This window comes from Podarcis liolepis (assembly GCF_965112155.1).
Source record: "Podarcis liolepis genome assembly, chromosome: 6".
In the NCBI taxonomy this organism is placed as follows: Eukaryota; Metazoa; Chordata; class Lepidosauria; order Squamata; family Lacertidae; genus Podarcis; species Podarcis liolepis.
This window is the reverse complement of record NC_139559.1, coordinates 7,129,732-7,139,626: the sequence shown is the minus strand read 5'-3', so window position 1 is coordinate 7,139,626 and position 9,895 is coordinate 7,129,732. Positions and strand designations below refer to the sequence as shown.

Here is a 9,895-nt window from a genome sequence, read left to right as displayed (position 1 = left end):
TTAGAAGACATCTGAAGGCAGCCCTGTTTAGGGAAGCTTTTAATGTTTGATGTATCATAGTATTTTAATATTCTTTTGGAAGCCGCCCAGAGTGGCTGGGGAAACCCAGCCAGATGGGCGGGGTATAAATAATAAATTATTATTATTATTATTATTATTATTATTATTATTATTATTATTATTATTACTAACTCGCGCTAGCAAGTACCTTTACTTAGCAGAGTGCATTCCCCTTTACACAGCAGAAAAATAGTTGCAAACTCATGTGAGTTTCTTAAGACAATACGCAATTCAATCTGGCTTGTCCAGATTAAAATGTCTTCTAATATTTTCCTGGTAAGACCCCTTGAATCCCTCCTAAAAGAATAAAAACACCACAGTCTTACTGATAAGCAATAAAAAGAAAGTTTACTCATGATCAGACAGAGCACAGTGTGATCCCTGAAGGCAGGCTTAAGGCTTAAAGTTACAAGCATATAGAAATGGGTTTACCCCATAAGGGGTAAACTGCAGGCTAGCAATCCAGCAGTTCACAGGATGAAAGGAAGATGGAAAAGAGAGAGTGTGGCAGCATGCCTTGGCCTTTTACCAGATCTGGAAAGTTCACACCCACCCACTAGTCACATACAAGGAAGGATGTTCCTGTTAGAATTCCTGCTCCATGATTGCAGTCATGGGATTTTTGTCTATCACATGATGGTATATGTTTTGACTCCACAGAGTGGGAAGTGACGGAGACAGGATGTTTGTGTTACTGTGTTCCGTGAAGTGGGACTATTGTCCTTTGTTCTTTCTCTTTGCTGTCTGATGCTAGAGAGAGAGGGAGCCATGTTGCAGTGCTCCGTGTGTGTTTAGATGTAAATAAAGTAGATTAGCCAAAATGCTGAGTTGCTGAGGTCTGTTACGCAAGCTGCGCAAACTCTGTGGATCCCTAAGCGTGCCGATGTCTGTTGGCATTGGTCGCTGTGATGTTCGGGCAGAAGAAAGCTTTTGAAGCTCCTGAAAGATTGACCAGGAGGGAGAGAACATGCCAGTCGGGCATGTGTCTCTGCCAGGGTCCTACTTGAGTGTAGGACGAGCTCCTGACAGTTCCAGTCAGGAGGAACAGGAAGTTTCAACTGGCTGGACCAAACATTCCCTTGCATGTCCACTCTAGGAAAACAAGGAACGTTGTATTTGACTGCTCCCAGTGGATTATATCCTGCACTGGTTGGCCACTGTGAGAGCAGGCCGCTGGATTAGATGGGTCACTGGTCAGATCCAGAAGGAACTTCTGGTGTTCTTGTGTTACAATCAATCCCAAACTGACAAGCTTCTGCTCCTGATTTCAGCAGCTCAGTTGGATGCTAAAAGCACAAGAAGAGGCCCAATTCCCCTCCCTCCCCTCTGGTTAAAGCACATTGAAGAAGAAAACATTTGTCCATCAAAGGCCATTCTGCAAGAATCGGCTTCTGTTCTGTTAATCCTCATTAGCAGGCAAGCTCAACAAGCGATAGCCATCTCTCTCCACCTGACCCACAACAAAGGCGGCCTTTCTGTCATAGTGTTTGTGTTCTCGCCCCTCAGCTTCCCCTGGGGGAACTGAACTCTGCTGCTGTGACACAAAAGACTGAAAGAACTTAAGCGTTTTATATGAAATCCTGCTAATGGGATGGCAGCAGTAGCCAAAAGTGTTCCCAGTGGATGCATGCCCCACTCCCCTCAAAGTGTACATTGCATCAGTTTGGTTTGCAAATTTAGCCAGGTAGCTCGGCTGCCTTGAGGGTGGACCTGATAAGGACAAGGCTGAGGGTCAGAGTCCCACGAGGGATCATAGAATCTCAGAATTGCAGAGTTGGAAAGCAACCCGAAGATTATCTTGTCCAACCCACTGAAAAGCAGGAATTGCAGCAAAAGAATCCCCGGGAGATGGCCACCCTACCTCTGCTTAAAAACTTCCAAGGAAGGAGAGAGTCCATTACCTTCCACTATTGTTCCACTGTCAAACACCATTCTTCCTGGTTGGAGATAGATAAGGTTCTCACAGCTGCCACCTTTGGATTCAGTCATTCCTCTCACTGGCCCTTTAGATAAACGATGCATGGTCTGGAGAAAAGTGCTAGATGGCGGAGGCGCAGGTCCAACTCTGTGTCCAGGGCAGCTGTTTACCAGCTCCATTTGGTACGCAGACGGAGACCCTACCTGCCCGCAGAGTGTCTCTCCAAAGTGGTGCATGCTCTGGTTATCTCCTGCTTGGACTACTGCAATGTGCTCTATGTGGGGCTACCTTTGAAGGTGACCCAGAAATTACAACTAATCCAGAATGCGGCAGCTAGACTGGTGACTGGGAGCAGCCACCAAGACCACATAACACAGGTCTTGAAAGACCTACATTGGCTCCCAGTACGTTTCCAAGCAAAATTCAAAGTGTTGGTCCTGACCTTTAAAGCCCTAAACGGCCTCAGCCCAGTATCCCTGAAGGAGCATCTCCACCCCCATCTTTCTGCACGGACGCTGAGGTCCAGCGCCAAGGGCCTTCTGGCGGTTCCCTCACTGCGAGAAGCAAAGCTACAGGGAACCAGGCAGAGAGCCTTCTCGGTAGTTGCACATGCCCTGTGGAACGCCCTTCCACCAGATGTCAAAGAGAAGAGCAACTACCAGACTTTTAGAAGACACCTGAAGGCAGCCCTGTTTAGGGAAGCTTTTAATGTTTAACAGACTACTGTATTTTAATACTTGGTTGGAAGCCGCCCAGAGTGGCTGGGGAAACCCAGCCAGATGGGCGGGGTATAAATAATAAATTATTGTTGTTGTTGTTGTTGTTATTGTAGATGTTTTTTCCCTTCGTATAATACTAGAATGGAGCCAGGAGCAGAAATGGGAGGTTGTGGGTATATTCGGTCTTTACAGGCATCTCTCATATCCTCTGAAAAAATTTTCATTCCCCCCCTTTTTTTTCAAAGCTTCATCATTCCTATTATGAAAATGCTCTTAGCTGATCTCCAGTATTATTCACCTCTTAGGAGGGCATTTAAAGGGCATGGGGGGAAGAATGGAAAAGGAACAAAGAACCAGTATAGAACAGTTTGGGTTTTTTTACAAACATACTAATGGTTCAAAGTCGTGAGTTGCAGGTCTCAGCACACTTTAACAATGACCCTGTGAAATAGCTAAAAATCACAGTGGCGATGCTGCCAGGTTCCCCAGCTTCCTCTCTTGATCTGATTTGCAACATCTGTGAGAACATGCCTTCCTGGAACAGATGGCCAAGCATGCAAAAAGGAAAGGAGATAGTAGTAATGGGGGACTTCAATTACCCAGATATTTGTTGGACGTCAAACTCAGCCAAGAGCATAAGGTCAAACAGATTCCTCACTGGCCTTGCAGACAACTTCATTGTCCAGAAAGTGGGAGAAGCAACAAGAGGAACAGCCATTTTAGATCTGGTCCTAACCAATGTTGATGACCTGGTTAGTGGGGTAGATGTGGAAGGATCATTAGGCGCGAGTGATCATGCTCTTCTGAAGTTTACTATACAGCGGAAAGGAGCAGCCAAGCATACCAGGACTCAATTTCTTGACTTTAAGAAAGCCGACTTCATAAAACTTAGGGAAGTGCTGGGCGAGATCCCATGGACAGCAATACTAAAAGGAAAGGGAGTTCATGATGGCTGGGAGTTTGTTAAGAGGGAGATAGTAAAAGCACAACGTCAGGCAATACCAATGAGACGGAAACATGGAAGGTGCCTAAAGAAGCCAGGGTGGCTATCTAAAGAACTTTTAACTGAATTAAGATTAAAAAAGGATGTGTACAAAAAATGGAAAAGGGGGGAAACAACCAAAGAGGAATTCAAACAAATAGCCAGTACGTGTAGACACAAAGTCAGAAAAGCTAAAGCACAGAATGAACTGAGGCTTGCTAGAGAGGTTAAAAGCAACAAAAAAGGCTTTTATGGGTATGTTCGTAGCAAAAGGAAGAACAAAGAAACAGTGGGGTCACTCAGAGGAGAAGATGGTGAAATGCAAACAGGGGACACAGAAAGGGCTGAACTCCTCAATGCCTTCTTTGCCTCAGTCTTCTCCGATAAAGAAAACAATGTCCGACCTGAAGAATTTGGAGCAAATGATTCAGCAAAGGAAACACAGCCCAGAATAACTAAGGAGATAGTACAAGAATATTTGGCTAGTTTAGATGTATTCAAGTCTCCAGGGCCAGATGAACTGCATCCAAGAGTATTAAAAGAACTGGCAGATGTGATCTCAGAACCACTGGCAGTCATCTTTGAGAATTCCTGGAGAACAGGCGAAGTCCCGGCAGACTGGAGGAGGGCAAATGTTGTCCCTATTTTCAAAAAGGGGAAAAGAGAGGACCCAAATAATTACCGCCCAGTCAGTCTGACATCAATACCAGGGAAGATTCTGGAGCAGATCATTAAGAAAACAGTCTGTGAGCACCTAGAAAGGAATGCTGTGATCACCAATAGTCAGCATGGATTTCTGAAAAATAAGTCATGTCAGACTAACCTGATCTCGTTTTTTGACAGAATTACAAGCCTGGTAGATGAAGGGAACTCAGTGGATATAGCCTACCTTGATTTCAGTAAGGCATTTGACAAGGTGCCCCATGATATTCTTGTAAAGAAGCTGGTAAAATGCGGTCTTGACTATGCTACCACTCAGTGGATTTGTAACTGGCTGACTGACCGAACCCAAAGGGTGCTCATCAATGGTTCCTCTTCATCCTGGAGAAGAGTGACTAGTGGGGTGCCACAGGGTTCTGTCTTGGGCCCGGTCTTATTCAACATCTTTATCAACGACTTGGATGATGGACTCAAGGGCATCCTGATCAAATTTGCAGATGACACCAAACTGGGAGGGGTGGCTAACACCCCAGAGGACAGGATCACACTTCAAAACGACCTTGACAGATTAGAGAACTGGGCAAAAACAAACAAGATGAATTTTAACAGGGAGAAATGTAAAGTATTGCACTTGAGCAAAAAAAATGAGAGGCACAAATACAAGATGGGTGACACCTGGCTTGAGAGCAGTACATGTGAAAAGGATCTAGGAGTCTTGGTTGACCACAAACTTGACATGAGCCAACAGTGTGACGCGGCAGCTAAAAAAGCCAATGCAATTCTGGGCTGCATCAATAGGAGTATAGCATCTAGATCAAGGGAAGTAATAGTGCCACTGTATTCTGCTCTGGTCAGACCACACCTGGAGTACTGTGTCCAGTTCTGGGCACCACAATTCAAGAAGGACACTGACAAACTGGAACGTGTCCAGAGGAGGGCAACCAAAATGGTCAAAGGCCTGGAAACGATGCCTTATGAGGAACGGCTAAGGGAGCTGGGCATGTTTAGCCTGGAGAAGAGGAGGTTAAGGGGTGATATGATAGCCATGTTCAAATATATAAAAGGATGTCACATAGAGGAGGGAGAAAGGTTGTTTTCTGCTGCTCCAGAGAAGCGGACACGGAGCAATGGAGCCAAACTACAAGAAAGAAGATTCCACCTAAACATTAGGAAGAACTTCCTGACAGTAAGAGCTGTTCGACAGTGGAATTTGCTGCCAAGGAGTGTGGTGGAGTCTCCTACTTTGGAGGTCTTTAAGCAGAGGCTTGACAACCATATGTCAGGAGTGCTCTGATGGTGTTTCCTGCTTGGCAGGGGGTTGGACTCGATGGCCCTTGTGGTCTCTTCCAACTCTATGATTCTATGATTCTATGATCTTCTGCTCTCCTAGTCTGGACTTCCTCTTTAGTGACCCCCAATATGCAGAAACCTCCCACCCCACCCCCCACCCCACCCCTGTGAGGTCAAATGATCTCCTCTGCCACTGATCCATTGCCATTGAAAAACTTTAGCAAGTTTTCCCTTCCACTTCGTCTTTTAGATTTATTTATTTTTTAATCCAGCTTCTTTACTTTATTGCTGCTTTTGCATTTATATTTTGATTTGATAGAGTGGTTGAAACTTTACTTATTGTTGATGTTACGATGTGCTTTTATATTCATCATTAGTTGCCTGGACATCCCCATTTGGCAATTGCAATTGTGCATTGCAATTTTTGTATGTGTGTCAACAAAAACCGGGATTCATGTGTTGTTAGGGGAGGGGATATTACCTCTGGTGGGAGACATGTCATGCTCCTGAGACAGTGGCCAGAAGGGAGGGCTAAAAGCATAAGATGTTACAGTGGATGCTCGGGTTGCAAACGTGATCCGTACGGGATGCACATTCGCAACCTGCAGCTTTCGCAGCCCGCAGCTGCACGTCTGTGCATGCACAGGTTGCAATTCGGTGCTTCTGCGCATGCACAAAGCGTGATTTAGCATTTCTGCACATGCACAAAGCATGATTTAGCGCTTCTCTGCATGCACGACCCCCCAAACCCAGAGGTAACCCATTCCGGTGCTTCCGGGTTTCGGCGGGTCCGTAACTTGAAAAAACGTGACCTGAAGCATCTGTAATCTGAGGTATAACTGTATTATGTGTGGTGGGAATGTAAAATTATTAAAAAGGCCTGGGGGAAAATATATAAAGACCTGAAGAGAATGTGGAAAAGGATTGTTGTTTAAAAAAATTGAAGTTATGATATTGAGAGGTACAGGACTTGATGGACTTATTGAGCGAAAGACTTTGTTCCTGTCTTTGAGAGTGGATCAAAAGTCCAAGACCAGCTGGCTCCTACTGAAGGAAGAAACCTCCGCCAAAGAAGAAGAAGATTGGGAAAATAAATTATTGAACTATGCAGGACAAATTGGCCAATTTGAAACCCAAGAAAGAAAGGGGGCTTTGAACTTTAAAGAAGGGGTAAAGGTTTACTGCATGTTCTTCAAGCTTTGTGTATAGCCTTCCACATCAGTATAACTATTAAAACTCATTTGTAATAAGATGAAGGTTTAAAAAATGGATTGTTAAGAATATAAAATTTTATGAACATGCATGAACAAGTATTAAATAATGGAACCAAGAGGGGGAGTGGAGGGAAGTCAACCAAAAAATTATAGTTCAAAAAGTGTCTTCTTGTCTAAAGGAAGAAAACAAGACATTATACTTATACGCAACAGTAGCCGCAAGGCTATTGATTGTGAAAAATTGGAAAAGTGGTATTAAAGCAACAAAAATAGAGTGGCCTGCCAAATTATTGGAGTATATCCAAAACAATGGGAGAAATTGGAAGGATCTCAAAAGAGAAGATAGACAGGGACTGGAAGGTGTTTAAAGGATACTTGCAAAACCATATTGAAAAATCAGAACTCCTATTAGAATAAACAAGTTCTGTTTTAAATACTGGAATACTAAATAAGATGGATAACAATGACTAATAGAAAAAGAAGCATGAAATTAGGTTAAAGGTGTGCGATAGAAAGTAATAGAAGTGGAAAGAAATTGCAATTGAGTAGATTGGAAGTCTAACTTCCAATGATTGGAAGTCTAACTTGCAATTGAGTAGATTGGAAGTCTAACTTCCAAAGAGCCAGTGTGGTGTAGTGGTTAAGAGCGGTAGTCATGTAATCTGGGTAACCGGGTTCGCGTCTCCGCTCCTCCACCTGCAGCTGCTGGGTGACCTTGGGCCAGTCACACTTCTGTGAAGTCTCTCAGCCCCACTCACCTCACAGAGTGTTTGTTGTGGGGGAGGAAGGGAAAGGAGAATGTGAGCCGCTTTGAGACTCCTGAAGGGGAGTGAAAGGCGGGATATCAAATCCAAACTCTTCTTCTTCTTCTTCTTAACACAAAGGTGGGGTGAGGGGTGGTGGATGGTGATGGGAAAAGGAATTATCTGTGGGATTGAGTGTAGGTATGTTTGAACATTTTAAAGGACTGTATGAAATGTATGTTTGTATGTTTGCATATTCGCAATGTGTGTATTAATGCTGAACTATTTTAACAATAAAAACTTTTCAAAAAAATTAAAAAGAAGAGAAGAAAAAAAGAATTATGGTTCAATAATTGGTTTGTGGTGTTATTTTCTTTTTTGCTATTGTTATTTTTGGGAAATTAATAAAATGTTATTTTTTAAAAAAGCATGAGACAGCAGCCACACCCCAGGAACCAGTGGCATGCGGTGAATTTTTTTGTGGGAGAACAATTAGGGCAGAGGAGCCAACTTGCGAGGGTGGTGTGGGGCGATGTCGCAAAGTTGGGCATTGTGCCACCTTCCCTAAGCCAAGCAGAAGCCTCCCAGGCTTTGGGAAGGAAGTGTCAGGACACTGACAGGATGTTAGAGCCCTGCTGTCTCCTTCCCAAAGTTGTGAGGGCTTTGGGAAGGTGGCGGAATGGCTCTTGGACTCGTCGAAGCATTGAGCCGCCCTCCCTACACTGAGCAGAAGCTTCCTGGGCTTTGGGAAGTGTGGGAATGTTCAGGGATGCAGGAGAGGATATATTGTTTGATTATAGCTTTTCCAACTTGTGTAAACAAGTTTACAATTTAGCAGAGTAACATTCCCCTTTTTAAACTTACAGCAGATGCATTTGCTCAGGCTCGCGAAAGCCTCTATAATAACTGTTCTGGTATTTTCCCCTTATTCCCTCATAAAAGATAAGACATGACACAGTCTTCTATAAAAGTATAAAAAAGAGTTTACTCACATTCTGTTCACAATTGGATCCCAGAAGGCAGACCTAGCTTAGAAAAGTAACATACACCTGGAAACTATCCCATAAAGAGACAGTCCCTTTGTCCTCTCTTGGCTGGAAGCATCTTTGGCTAAGCAGATGTTGCTTCTTCGATGCATGTAGTCAAAGGGAGAGAGATGGCTGCCCTGCCCTGTGCTTTTGTCCTTACCTGCACAGGTGAGGCCACGCCCACCTCTAGTCACATGCAGAGGAAGTCTGTCCCAGCCCAGAAGGAAACAGGAAGTTCACCTGCTGGCTGGACAAACATTCCTCCCCATGCGTAAACATGTTCACTCTAGGAATGTTGTACTTGACTGCTCTTGTGTTTCACATCCCACAGGAAGGAGGCACCAGGGGAACATGTAAGGGACTAGCCTAGTTCCCCATGTCCACTGACCACATGCCACTGCCAGGAACAATTTCGACTGGCCAGCTAAACCAGGTGAGGGTAGCTGATGGGTCTCAAACCCTCTGTGAGTTGGGGACTTGCGCTGCTTGTGAAGACAGGCTCCAGCAGACTGAGAACAATAGTGGGTCCAACGGTCAAGAAGATGGCTTTTGGCTTCTGAACAGCAGAATGTAACGTTTGACGTAATAAACCAGAAATGGAAGCTGAGGGAAGTCAATAGGGAGGGGGGAAATTGGAAAATGAATGTTATTGATATTGGATATTGGTTATGAGAAAAAGAAAGTTAATTTAAAAAAATAAAGAGAAGATGATTGCTTCTGCCTGTGCTGTAGAAGGAAGTGAGGGACAGTTGAGGATCATCAACCTGGGAAGGGACGCCATTGAGGAGAAGGAAAACTCTGGTCCAAAATCTCCGCTACCTTGCAGGACATCTTTGGGAGAAGAAAAGGTTAAGGAGTAAAAGCTACACAAATCGGGAATGGAGTCCCTAAGGTGGTTGGATGGTGCCTTATACGCCTCCTTCCAGCAACTTCTGCAGCCAGGCTGGTGCCAAACATCTTGCTCTGCTTTCCTTTAGCAAGGTGAAGAGGAGGGTCTTTGTTAGGATATAAAGGTAAAGGTAAAGGTACCCCTGCCCGAATGGGCCAGTCTTGACAGACTCTGGGGTTTGTGCGCCCATCTCACATCTATAGGCCGGGGGCCAGCGCTGTCCGGAGACACTTCCGGGTCACGTGGCCAGCGTGACAAAGCTGCATCTGGCGAGCCAGCGCAGCACACGGAACGCCGTTTACCTTCCCGCTGGTAAGCGGTACCTATTTATCTACTTGCACCCGGGGGTGCTTTCGAACTGCTAGGTTGGCAGGCGCTGGGACCGAACGATG

The 9,895-nt window shown here is 44.7% G+C and overlaps 1 long non-coding RNA gene across 1 annotated transcript; it reads left to right on the top strand.

The window, feature by feature from the left end:
• Positions 1-347: 347 nt before the first annotated feature.
• Positions 348-881, top strand: LOC310709302. Its single transcript, XR_014527451.1, has 2 exons — positions 348-465; positions 527-881. It is a non-coding gene; the product is annotated as an uncharacterized lncRNA (long non-coding RNA).
• The last annotated feature ends 9,014 nt before the right edge of the window (positions 882-9,895 follow it).